Consider the following 14,422-nt stretch of genomic DNA (forward strand, 5'->3'; position numbering starts at 1 on the left):
AAGGGGTAACTTCCAGCAGAGGGAGAACACTGGTACCCTGAATCCCTTCAAAACTCAAGAAACAGCAGCTGGAGAGCCAGAAGATGGCCAAGAAAATTAAAGAGGATGAAAAGCAAGAAAACAGCATCAAGGAGGCCAAGAAACCTAAAATGGTGTCAATAGGAAAGAAAGAGTATGAAAAAGAGAACACAGCAAACCATGGAACTTTCAGTACTCTTGGAGCTAAGATGGTGGCGCACAGCCTGAAAAGGACCAGCGCTGCTGGGACTGAGAAACCTGGGAAGGGGGCTTGGCACTGCAAATGAAGAAACCATTATGGATTTAGACACAGCTCTCACAGACATTAGAACATTTTTTAAACTTTATAAATATTGCAGAAGTTGTACACATACTTCATTTAAGGTCTTATTTGTACTGTATGAAGTCCAATAAAGATATTTGAGCAACTCTCTCTCCCACATGACTCTCCAAGCATACCGAGATCATATCAATTTTCTCTCTCCACAAGTTCCATCTGATCTGTCTGTGGGAGATGGGGTCTCCAGTCACGGATCCAATCTATGGAACTCCCTCTATGGCTGTTTTGGATGCGTGGTGCAATGCAGATTGCTATTAAGATGGGTAACATCTTGATCATTCTGCCCATTCTTTTTCACAACTTCTTCTTTTGTTGGTCAATTGATTTAAAGGAATGGCTGTTTTTTTTGGTAGGAATTAGCTCTAGCTTTCTTTAATTTTATCTGAAGTTTGGACCCTGTCCCATATACTATTTCTGGAGATGAACACTTTAGTAAACTGATGCATAAAATTAGTTCCACTTAATTAACAATGGCATTATTACTTGCTTTTTTTCCAAAAGTATTTTCCCATATATACTTCCTCTGTTTCGTTGCAGCTGTGTCCAATCTAGGAAGGGGGACAGTACTTCTGTTTGTGAATAATACCAAGCTACAGTCTCTCCTTTTTGATGATATAGTATCAGGGGGAAACTTCCTGACAAAAATGCATTAGGGCAGTGGAATAGGATTGCAAGGAAAGACACGGAACCCCCTTCACATGCAACATATACAAGAAGACAGGACCAGAATACTAGCAAACGTACAATAGAGAACAGTCCTGCAGCGGCGAGAAATTTGACTGGATAGTCCAATAGATTATTTCTATCTCTGCCTTCTATGATTCATTTGCTACTTGAAAATTCAAACCTTAACCAGGATCTGGTGACACAAAAGCACATTTATTGTATACCTGTGTGTTCCTGTAGCAATCAGTATCAAATATTAACTGACACTGTTCAGTCAATAATAGATTTAAAAAAAAAATCTGGGTAGCTTTGTCAAATGTCAATGAGATGAAACATCTCCCATTGTAGAAATGGGGCAAAAGCATTAGCTTTGTTACGTATTTGGATAACTCATGCAAATGCTGAGGCTTCTTTAGGAGGGTTTTGATGCACATTGTAATATACAGGTTAATATTCAAAAAAGTAATATGAAAAGTAAGAAAATGAAGGAAATTACATCTACAATTACAAAAAAGAAAACCATAGTTACTAAAGGAAACTTCCTTGTGTGGGGAAATGTACAGCATTTATTTTGCGTGGTACAGCACTTTTAACAATTGGGTCTACTTTCTGTACAAAAGTGCAAACGAAAATTAGATTAATCAAAATTGATTCAAATGTCCTGCCTTTCACAGAAAACATCATCAGAAGAAATTAATGTTCAGCCTGACTGATTAATATAAAAGCCTAAATGAACCAAAAACGTGCAGTATAATGTGAAACTAATTTCTGGCTTGGGCACTAATAGACAGACAGTCAGGAGAAGTAAGTTCAAGATATTAGGGTACTCAGATGATAATGCATTCAATTTTCTGAACTGGCAGCAAGGCCAGGCATCAACAACAGAGATTCCGCAATGGATTTTAAAAGTTGTTATGGAAGATAAGGAGAGGCAGAACATAAAGAACTGGGTATCAGACTATGTAGAACTTTAGAAGACTACTAGAAGCACTTTAAATTGTACCCACAACTGATTTGGGAGGTAATGGAACACATGTAGCCAGCCATCCAACCCACTTAGAAGGTGGGCTGTCATGTTCTGCACCAACTTTAGCTTCTATAGGTTGGAAGCCCTATAAATTGCACATTACACTAACTCTGCTGGGAAGTGCCATAGGTATAGATTTCTGTGACAAGGTCTGTGTTGAAGAAGAAAGAATGCAGTATCATGGTCAGCCACAAATGAAAAAAAGGCACTCAAGACCACAGGTGCTCTCTGGCATTATTTCTATGTTTGTAAGTGCAGGTGCGATCCTTAAAATGAATCTTCAGGCCCACCAGCATCATCAGGTTAAATCACAGTCAGTTCTCTCCCATCCAGATCCAAATCCTCACTCAGAACTGAGAAACACAAAGACAGTACAATGTGGATTCAGAAGGAGATCAGAGCGGCATGTCACCTGCATATGGAAGACTGCAGCCCACAATGCCTTGCACTCTGTCCCAGCAGCCAGCAAGGGTAATGGGATGGAACCCTATGGCAATATATATTCTAAAGCCTCTTTAAAGCAGATTTCACTCTACACCATGTCATCTCTGAAGGAAGAAGGAGAGGACCCCTTCATCCATCCTTCTATCCAATCAGAGCACTACAAATGAGTCAACAAAACGTCATGGTCAGTGGTACTAAAGATTGCTAACACAACTAAATCAATCATCTTGGAGGCTTTATTGATTTCTTCCACTGTGGCTAGATCAGAAAAGACAGATATGTTTCTGTGCCATACCCAGGCCTGCATTTTTAACATACGCACAATGAGAATGCTCTCAGCAGAGAACGATTCACAAAAGTTGGATATCCTGACCAAAGAGCCATCATGAAAGAGCAACAGCACCTCAAAGTACACAGGCTAAAAAGTGCAACTAAGCTATCACTATCCAAATCACATATGCAGAATGATGGTACAATTCAAAAATAGCCAACCAGGATGAGAAGTTAGGAGATCAGTCTAACTTTTACTACGTTCTCCAATGAGGAGGGGAGGCGGAGGTGTCAATGATTTTAGTGAGAGAGAGAGAAAAAGTCGAGAAGGGTGTTGGTTTGACCTTCACAGATTAGTCTAGTTCTGAGAGTGATTCCAGTGTGAGAAACCCAGATGATACAGATGGTACTATACAATTCAAATTGTTCTTTACCACCTTTATAAATGTATGTTCTAAACTAATGTACAGAACAGCATTTATATCCATCTTTTGTTTTCTTAAATATTTTCTCTGTGAACCCCGTATGTGCTACTTGTGAATATCTGAGAATGATAATTAGTATTATGAATTTATTATTCACCTTGATCTTTTTGACTGAAGTTAAAGATTTGCTATAATCAGTCCTACAAAAAGAGATTGCATGTATGTAACACACACTGCAAAGTCTTAAAACGTAGAGATGTCAGTCTCTTACTAGCATGGCAGGAAGGAATGGATAAAATCCTGAAACAGAAATTAACTGGAAGGGGTTTTTCTACACATTATTATTTATATTATGTATAACTGACTAGTGCCCAGTCAGGACTAGGGTCTCACTGTGCTAGGTGCTGTATAAACACTTAATAAAAAGCTCCCCTCAAAGAATTTATATTCGAATTTAAGACATGATGCAGTCAATGGTCTTTCTAGGGGTACAATAACAACAAATAAGTGTAACAAAGATGAAGGAAAGGGGAAAGAAAGTATGAGAGTTATAGCAATAAGGACACATGATTACAGAGACCAGTTATGTGCATAACTAGATGGATCCAAAACAGTTTTTAAGATATAAAATAGGTATTAGGAATCCCTACAGGCCTTCCATCTCTCACAGAAAGTAAATAGGACGGGGTTAATGGAAACATGACAATATCATACACTAACTTCTTGTAATCTAACCTTTTAAAATGGTACAGTAATTGACAGTAAAAGCCCAACACACAACAGTTTACAATACTGTGCTGTGTTTTAGACTATAGCCGCAATTTTTTTTTAAAAAAGGCAATTCGTGCTACCAGTACCTACCATAGCTACAGTATGAAGTCCTTCAGCTGCCAGTTAAGCAAGATGTTAAACTAAACTGAAACACAAAAGGCTCTGAAAAGAGGCTAAATGGTTACTATGGTAATCAATGACATGGTCTAAATTGGTGTTTAAGAACTGCCAGAAAAAAGAAAATGAAGAAAATGACTAATTTCCCTTTTTCATGGACTACTACTCCCAAACCTTTGTCTTTAACCTTTTCAAAAATGCATTTTTATGAAGCTTCTGGAAAGCTCTAGTTCTCCACAGAGAGGACACAGCATGGATAGCAGGAACACTGCAACATCAATGTGCCTCAATTTTTTTTTTTGAGTGGGCCAATTTCTCCAGTATGAAAGCTGGTATTTCCTCATGTCTATTACAATGCAGATCTCCATGCTGAGAGACTGCCAAACAAGGTCCCCAATTATTGACACCTATGATGGGGTATGATACTATTTAGATACAAATATCTGGCTCATGAACTCAATTCATCTAACAGCAATCAGATAATGACTTTGGTCACTTACTGACGTGGGGCCAGAATCTAACCACACCCTGCATGGGTTTGCAAAGCTTGTGGGGAAAGGCATGGAGCTCCCATTTCTTCTTGGACTCCTGTTAAGGGAGATGACCAGAATCCTTTTGAGGAATGCAGTTTCTGCTTCTGGACAGTACATCACAGACATTGGTTGTCTAAATAAGGCTGGGAAAGAGGGACGCAGGCAAACCGTAGACACAAAACAAGGGACACATATCCACTGCCCCTCTGCATCAGCCACCAGATGTAACAGAGCACAGAGTGTGCTGCAATCTCCTCCAGGGTGCCAGAGCTGCTGTTACAATGTGTGCACACCAGGAGACACCAAAAGAAATTGCTGCTGACTAGACCAGAATTCCCCCTGCAGCTCCACAGCAAGACACCTGTCTAAAGCCCTCTCCCATGCATCTCCACCATAGAGGGAAGACTCTTTCCCTTGAACTGGATTTCAACCAATGTAAATGATTGGCCTACCAATCATCTGAACTAAAGACCTCAAGGTAATTGGTTGGCAGACCACTGCCCGTCCCTTAGCAATCCACGCACTCTGTAAACCTTTTAGAAAGAATTAGCTGAGATCATTTTGACCTCTCCCACCTTGTTTCTAAGAAGCTTATAGAAAAAACTGTATAACATTCCTTTCCAAATGCCATAGCATGTTAAACATTCAAGTTTAGTGAACCTGAATTATCTATTTCCTCTATTCTCTGTCCTGTACTTCAACATGAAAAAAAATGAATTTGTTTAAAAAAAAAAAAAAAAAAGCAAAGTTTCTCTCTGCTATTCGTACCTTTCTCGTTGTAACTCCATTTTGCTCCACTGACCTTCTGCACACTTGTCAGGAAGGTACTCTGTCTGGTATTATTCGTTGTCAGGAATGTACTCTACCTGGTATAATTCTTTTTTGTATATTGATTGGTAAAAGAGGTTTTAACACTAGCTGCAAATATATCGATGCAGGGAAGAACTTTTTCAGCAGATTAGCTCGAGATGCATTTCTACATGTGGAAGTCAAATGGGTAATTAACTTGTTTCTGACAAATAAGAAACACATGGGTTTCTGACCTCAGAACACACTCTGTTCAGCCTGCTGCCCAGAAACAGAAAGGCCCCAAAGAGGCAGATTTTAATACCACCGCGGAATATTTGGTTTCTTTTCTACTGTCTTTGCTGGTATGCTTAATGGCTGTATCTCCATATAGTCTGAGGTGAATCTAGACACACAATTGGCTTTTGTTCCCTTTTGATTTCAATGAGCCAATTAAATCCCTCATTTATGTCATAAAAATGCCCATGACCACCATATGCACATTTCTTTCCAGAGCGGGAGTACAGAAAGAGGATGCTACTTCAAGGAAGGTGTGTGGTAGGATTACCAACAGCATGAATGTGAAGGGCCCTGAAGGAAATATATAGTTCTGCAAATCCTGAAACAAAAGTTCCAAGCAGCAGCGTTTACCCCCCTATTCATCTCAGTGGGGTGTTATCTCTGAAGTTAAAACATTTCATGGTGCAAATTTCCTGGTAAACAGCAACTAATTTAAGTGATGGTGATTTTAACATCCAGCTAAGATGCTTTTCCCACAAACCTAAACTGCCTCGCAGGTTCCAAAAGCCCCAACTGTACCCTATCTCTCCGGCTGAGAAATGCTATAACACAGCATGGTGCATTGATAATACAAAATTCTGCACCACCATGACAATTTTAAAAATGTAAAATAATTTTAATATGTAATTAAACAGCACAGTGGAAAACACAGAAGTTCATTTTCATATTCAGTTAAATAAAAACTTCAATTTTAAAAAATGTGCCTGGCACAGTGGACAGCATCTCCATAGGGATAATGATACTTTCCTTTGTAAAGCACTATATACAGAGCTATGTAAGAGCCAAATATTATTCTTAGAGATGGAAAAGGCCTATTAGATCATTTGTCCTTCTTTTATGTAACAGAAAATGACTAGTGAAGTGAACTGCTCTTTGTATAAATGACCTTAACTCTCACTTACAGAGTTTCTGCACCGGGCATTCAACAGACTAGATGGCTTAATTGGCATCTTCCATCTTTAATTTCTATGAAGCTTGCTTGAGTGTTAAAATAAGAAGTCCCCCCTTGAAGCCCAACTTCTATCTCCTCATCTTCAGGTACTGATGGTCCTCAACACAGCAGAACCACTGTGTATGGAAGGGGAAGGATACCAGTAGTCCACACAAAAAATCTCTGCAGTGGGTGCTGGCAGCCCTTCTCCCCAGGGAAGGGAGTTATTAGGGTTGTGGAATTTACTCCAGGCCTTAATGGCTCTGCTCCTGCTCTGCTGTCCAGGAGGAAGATTTTCTCCTTCCCCGCACAGAGATCCCAATCAGCCAGTTGAGTTCCTTGGACTGGTCACTGGGGCTGCATCTGGGCCTAAGTGCAAATATTGTCAAAATGTCCAAAGGAAAACAAATTAATCATGTGCAGTAAATGAAGGTGACATTCAAAAAGATTCACAAAGCAATAAGCATTAAGGAAGTCTCTCTGGTCCACTGTACTGGAGTGTTAACATCCACATGATGCATATAAAGTTAGTGGAAACAACAACATCTGGCCTATGCCACAGAGGAGCAAACTCCTTTCAACACCTTTTTTTCTACATTCTCTGCCCAAAATTTTACATGCCAGAGTTGGTGCAGGAAAACAGTCCTTCCATCAATTCCACTTTCCAGTCATGTGAGCCTGAAGAATATGTTATATCAGCAGCAATTATGCACAAAGATAGCAGGAGTAAGGTAAAATGGATTCTGGGCATGTAGTTCATGCGTAATGGACTACCCAATATCAGGCAATCATTGAGCAGAGTGACCCTGTTCTTTAAAACTCGCATAATGCATAACAAATCCTTATATAGAGACTTTTGTCTTTCAAGGGCTTTCGCAACATTAACTTATTAATCATCCTTTCCCAAGAGAGATGGAAAAAGATGGCATTCAAATTTGACTGGGTCATGAGAGTAGAAGGAAGCTTCTAATATCTCATTATATCCTCTCCCTCTGACTTCTTCTGAGATACTTTTAGGAAGAGGCTGAGAAGCACAGAAGAACTTTGTGGACAAAAAGGAGGCTAACTGCTCATCAGACGCTTTTCTCCTCTGTGATTGTACTGTTCATTAAAATGTAGGGCAACAACTGAATTCCATGTAAAGGGCGATAAAACAGGATCTTCATGCTAAAGTCGATTGAGGTCACTTAGGTGACTCTTTCAAAGTGATTGCTCAGGACTGCTATTAACACACTTTGGAATACATCTTACTTCAGGGTCATAATTTAAAACATTATGAGCATTTCAGCATCTGACTTCACATCTACTTAATTGCCAATTTATCTATAATTCCACTTAGTGACAAGTTGTTAGGACCCAAAAAACCTAACTGATGTAGTAAGCAAATAAATTACATGATATTCCTCATATAATGGATATTATAAATGAACGGACTATATACGGATTTTGCTTTTCAATGATGAACATTACATTCTGCAGTTATTATATGTGGAACATGCTATAAAATGTCGCTGCAGTAATCTAACGTAATTACATTTGTCCATACAATTTTGGCCAATTCCTTAGGATTTTATCCTATTTTTATCATGTTTGGTTGTAATTAGTAGACCAGGTTGCTGTACCATGCTCATGAGCGCTAACAAGACACAGGCCTGGGTCCACTGCTGTCCATCTAGCCGAGGTAAACTCTATTCTTGTCTTTGTAGTGGCAGTCTTGTAGGTAGTAACGCTGAAGCAAAGGATGGTGTTTGATGTGCACATTTGAAGCTAAAACCCAGACTGATTCAGAATCAGTGCTAGAACCTGAGCTGTAGAAGCTGTAAGGATTCAGAACACTAGAATCCAGGTCTTCAGGTGGCTGACTTTTCCACTCCACCACCCGGCAGCCATCACAGAGCTGCGATCAAAGCACTATAAACTCTGGGCAACTAAGCACCACAGGAAGTGCCGCACACGGAAGACCCAACTGACAGCATGCCCCATGACCTCTGATGGGTCCAGGTGCACTATTCAAACATAGAATAAGTTTCAGGAAACTGTCTGTGCAACTTGGCGGTATTTGGCCTGTTGCTACCACAGACCCTCCTATTGTTCTGTACTTTGGACCCTGGCTCTGTTCTCCAGCTCTGACTCTTGGCTTGATCCCTGGCTCCAGCTACAATTTCTGACTAGACCCCGACTCTAGTGCCAACCGTTCGTTTGACTGTGAGCGCCTGACTCCTGGTTCTACCCACTAGGCCAGACTCCCCATGACCTGGGCATGACAGGAGCAAGTTGAAAGGTATTGTTATTTGCATGCATGCATGCAGTAGAAATTTGCTATTAGCCTACCAAACCAGTCTCTCTCGCTCTCTTTTTCCTCAATTACAAAATATCCAGAATCCTTGTATCTTCATATAAAGTAGACTACCATTATTTTAAAATGTTTCCTCATCTGTAAGTAGAAAACAGTATTTTGGGAATATCCTAAGATCCTAAATCAATGAAGGCTGTTCAAATCCTGAGGGCGCAGCCGCCTTAATCTTTGGAGAGAAGAACAGGGCACCAAACATAAGTTATTCTGTCCTCAGAGCAAGCTCTGCCAGAGATTCTCCTGAGTCAGGTCTTGCCATTAGGCTGTTTGGTATCATCACTGTGGAGTTAGGGAGCAGATTGTAACATTGCTGATAGCTAAATGCCAAGAAATAGAAAATATAAAACAAGGAAATGTCCTGCAAAATAAATCTCTCCAAACCATTTTCAGAGCAAGCTCTGTTGTTCTTGGAGAGATTTAGGTTCCAGAATTAGCATAAGCAATGAAGTTTTTCTGAATCAGGCTCAACATAAGACTCTTTGGATGAAATCCATTGCATAGAACCCAAATAACTGGGTTAGGTGGGCTTATCTTCCTTGCAGTTATAACCCAAGTGTTGCCCGTAACGTGAGTCCTATCCACACACACACAAACCTGTAACTTGAGCCTGGTGGAACTTTTAATTCAAGTTGGCTAGCCCACTGTGAGCACAGGCTACAGCCTGAATTAGCACAACTCATCAGCTGCTAGTACAACCACTCTTTGCCATAATCCAAGCACTCTGTGTAGCTCAAGGATTAATTCTCACTCAGATTAGGCTAACTCAAGAGGAGTCAATTTGAATTAACTCTGCAGTGAAGAGGTACCCATAAATGTGAGGGAAGTGCTGAGTGGTTTAAGAAGTGAAATCCAACCCCTATAACATGGGGCCAAGAGGTGGGGGGTAAATACTGATTATCAACATAAGGAAAGAAGTTCAGAATTGCCTTTCCCCTTGTCTTGATCTCACCCAAGGGGACGGGTGGGGAAGGATTGTTTCCCCACCACAATTCCACACGCAGAGGAGACCCTCTGCATGCTAATTTCCCCCTACCAGGTGAAAGGGAGCCTTGGCTAAGCCTCTCACTGACACTTTTAACAACACAGTTCAGAAAGGTTTCAGAGTAACAGCCGTGTTAGTCTGTATTCGCAAAAAGAAAAGGAGTACTTGTGGCACCTTAGACACTAACCAATTTATTGGAGCATGAGCTTTCGTGAGCTACAGCTCACTTCATTCGATGAAGTGAGCTGTAGCTCACGAAAGCTTATGCTCCAATAAATTGGTTAGTCTCTAAGGTGCCACAAGTCCTCCTTTTCTTTTTACAGTTCAGAAAGCACCTCTACTATATTAACTACATCCAGATATCTGCTGGCTTGTTCCTTGAATTCCTGCTTACCTCTCTTCTTACTACATTTTGAAAACATTATATGGTGCTATAAGGGAGGTACATTATGACACTTTTGTTTGCAAAAGACAATACAGTATCACGCTAAACTGCATTGTATTGCACTGCACGTTGCATAAATTGGTTAGTAAAGAACCCGTAAGTGATTTTAGACTAGTGAATGTTTTCAAAAAACTCTTATGCAATCACTATAGCATTATTATCCTCATCTGAATAAGTCCTTTAGAATCTAAATGGAGAATAACAAAATCCATTCTGAGGAGACTGTGTGCAAGGCTCATCTTTCAGAGATCTACTAAGAACAGTGCAAAATCCAATATTCTTAAACAAAGAGCTCTTCTCTTCTAGTCTTTGGAGGTTTGTATAAGTCTGTCATGGGTGTGGGAAAGGAGAGGGGGGAGCAAGGTGGAAGTAAGGTCTGAGTCTATTGCGTGAAATAGCTTACCTATCAAATGCATCACAGTTTGCACAACAACCCTCCCCTCATTCAAATCACTCCTAAAATCCCACTTTTTCCATGATGTCCACAAGAAATGAGTTTAGAATAATTAACGACAACAACAAAAATGCCACAACTGGCACGGGTGCCGTGATAGCTTTGTATACTGCAGTGCTGTCTCTTGTCAAAAGAACAACTCTCTAACATTAAGAAATCTAAACTTAATCTAAGCCTTCAGCTAACCTAAACAATGATAATTTTCCACATTTATTGGAAACTCACATGAATAGATGTGGCATATAATCAGAGATATAAAAAGAAATTGGAAATTTACTATTGGAATGTATTTAGTGGTTGGATTCAATCATCCACAAGACAAAATATTTTTATGCAGTAGGAAATTTTTCCATGTCAAATTGCCTAATGGTTATAAAAGGAAATCGCCACATAATAATAGTTGGAAACCAAACCAAACTAGATTATACACAAATGGAAATTCTCCTCTGTACATATGATACCTGGAATATAGCCAGGAGCGATTAGGCAGCAATAGAGAAGAGAATTAAGCTTAAAATGAATGAGAAATGGGAATTATTTGGTCTTTTGATGTATGTGTTTGAGATTTAGGGACCTGATTTTCAAAGGGACAGAAGCCCTGAGCTATGCACAATTGTACATCTGAAAGCATGCATAGCAGCTATTATCTTTATTTGTTATTCATATTGTGATCACATCTAGAAACACCAATCAGGATCAGTTCCACATCATGCTTGGTGCCATACAAACTTAGGGTAGCACCAAAGACCTTGCAATCAAATTTGAAACTGCTTCAGTGAGTGAATACAATGAACAAAGAGAGAAGAACAGAGGGAGGATGAGGGAAAGGATTCATTCTTGGGGTTATTTACCCTAGCTCCAGGCATCTGGGGAAAACATTCTTGGGGGGCGGTGTTGAACCAGCTCTGCCTGGATCCTGCAGCAGCAGTTCCTGTCCTGTGTGGCTGGGTCTGGCTCCCTGCTCCAGCCCACTGCCTCTTGCCATTCCTGGTTTAGAGGAACCTGTCACAGCATCACCAATATGCATGTCTGTGTACAGGCGGGGCCCTCCCACGGCTATGCTGTCCTGTTCCCTTCCTGGCCCTGGTGCTGCTGGACACGGAGCTTCACCTATTGAGCTGGGCCTGCACCTGGGTGGGGTGGTTTAGGAAATGACATGTTGACAAATATCTTTCCACTATGCCATTAAGGGTTTGATTCTGGAAAAAGCTGAGCGCTCTCAGCCCACTGATGGGAGTGGAGGACACTTAGTATCTTGCAGGAGTCTTCACCTTGCAGGATCAAACCACAATGGAAGAAGGTAGGGCAATGAGATAAGAGACCAAGTGAATAAATAGGAAGGGGCAATATTGTAAGAGGCTTTACATGTGAGGGCAAAAACTTAAATGTGAACTGGTGGGAACCAATGAAGGGATCCATTAGTTAGCACAATGCTCATGCAAATATGGTATCCGTATGTGCACATGGCCAGTTAGATGTCTAACTTCTATGCGTACATACAAATACCACATTTGTCAGTGCAATTGTGGCCACTGCATTTACAAATAAAGTGCATTATTACATGCAGCCCTAGGCTTTTGCCCTTTTGAAAATTAGGTCCACAATGTACTTTACATGAATTATAATATTTATTAACTTCCAAATTCAGGAACAATGTATGTTTTTAATTAATTAGCTTCACCTTTAATAAAAAGCCAGGCTCCAGTCAAGTCAGAAGTCTGCTGTACAAGTATTTGACTGACAAGGGTTGCATGCCCTGTAGAACATCTGTCTGTAGCAACTTTAACATCATTGTGTATTAGCAGTGTGTGAACTTTACCAAAGAACAGAGGGACTAAGTCAAATATTACTGCGGACATAACAGTCTGTTGAACATGTACTTTCCATCTGTCACATTACAAGCTAAACCCAGCACTAACCTGTATTATTTTACTGGCTGTCTGCACATGAGAATAATCGTTTGTTTAAAAGGTTAAGTTTTTGTTAAAGAGGTAAAGGTTCAAATACTTTTCATGCATCATTTGGCTTATTTTATGCTTTTTGAGGTGCAGTGGTGTGAGACACCAATACTGTCTGATTGTAGCTTTTATTGTGACAAAATAGAAGTCATGAGATTGTGAAGTAAAAATCTGATTCCTTGGCATTCATGACACTTACTACAGATTGGAGTGATCAAATACACACTGGTTTAACATTTTCTGACTCTCCCGTGTGCACAGACTTTAAAGAAGAGTTACCCAGGATCAGGCCCTCTTCGGGTAATATGATTTACATACTTCTTTTGATCTTTGCTTTAAGACCGGGATAGAAATATGCCACAATACACGGCTACTAATGTTACATACTTTTTTAGTAAGAGAAACCTACGAAAGATGTGATGACCAAGAAAATGCCACAGAAAAAAATCTAAATGCAGCAGTGACTTTCAAATGAGTATACACCAGAAAAACAGAAACCTGTTGGCAGATACAGTCATCAAAAGCTAACACAGAAAAGGCAGCGTGTGAAATACATAACTGAAGATCTGAGAAGACACTGGTGATGAAGATATAAAGAGGGAAGGAAGAAAATTTAAACCAATATATTGTTCAGAACAGGGGTCTTGAATCCAGTATTCAGCTTTTCTTCACATGGATTGGGGAAGGATTTTATCCAGAGGTTGCCCCTCTAATCATAGAAAACAAGATTGGAATCTAAAGCAATTTATTGGCTAAACTAGATAATAAAGAAATCAGACTCAGATTCATTCTAGCCTCGCCAGAAAACTGAAACATGCTGTACATTCTGTATATTATGAGTGGGAAGCTATTTATTATCTGATAATCAAAATGAAAACTAATGTAAAATTTAAGAAAAAATGTTCTCATGATAAGCAAAATGTGGATATGCTGGTCTGAACAACACTGCAGAATGACCATTTAGTCATTAAATATTTCTAAAGAGTGCTATATGTGTACATAGCACTTTAGATAGCAAATTATTATAAATGTCCTTCTCCAAAGCTGACTGTGACAAAACAGATCTTTAGAGACAGCAAAAGGCCAGGGAGAGAATAATATTATGGTACAGTACAGTTCATTCCAATGCATGCTTTTTTAATACATCGCTTTTATCACTGAATACTGTTTGAATTGTTACATGATAATAACAATCTAGCATGTTAAAACCAACATCTTCCCTCACAATTTGATGCATAGAGATACAAATTCTCAAATGTATGTTTCACTATTAACTGCAGGGGCAAATCACTCTCACTATTCAACTGCAAATGAGGGTGAAAATGTTGTGGGTGCAACCTGCACCCACTCAAGAGAAAGGTCACCCTTTTTAAGTGTGTCCCACAACATAGTGCCTAAACTGTCACAAATGATTGGAAGTAGGGGGTAACAAGGTATAATGCACTATGAAAATCTTATGATAGCAATACATGTTTACAAGACGATTTAGTTCCATCAAGCTATGGAAAGGTTTATCAGGCTAACTTGAGAAATATTGATAGGTTTCTTGCTATAAGTCAATTCCCACTTACTAGTTTGTTTCCCCAGCCGATGATAAAAGTA

General features: G+C 39.7%; 1 protein-coding gene across 7 annotated transcripts in view; it reads right to left on the minus strand.

Annotated features, from left to right (window-relative positions):
* SYT1 (synaptotagmin 1) overlaps window positions 1–14,422 on the minus strand; it is a 490,694-nt gene that overhangs the window by 87,568 nt on the left and 388,704 nt on the right. The gene's annotated exons all lie outside the window — the stretch shown is intronic.

The sequence above is a fragment of the Natator depressus genome, chromosome 1 (genome assembly GCF_965152275.1).
Source record: "Natator depressus isolate rNatDep1 chromosome 1, rNatDep2.hap1, whole genome shotgun sequence".
Taxonomy (NCBI): Eukaryota; Metazoa; Chordata; order Testudines; family Cheloniidae; genus Natator; species Natator depressus.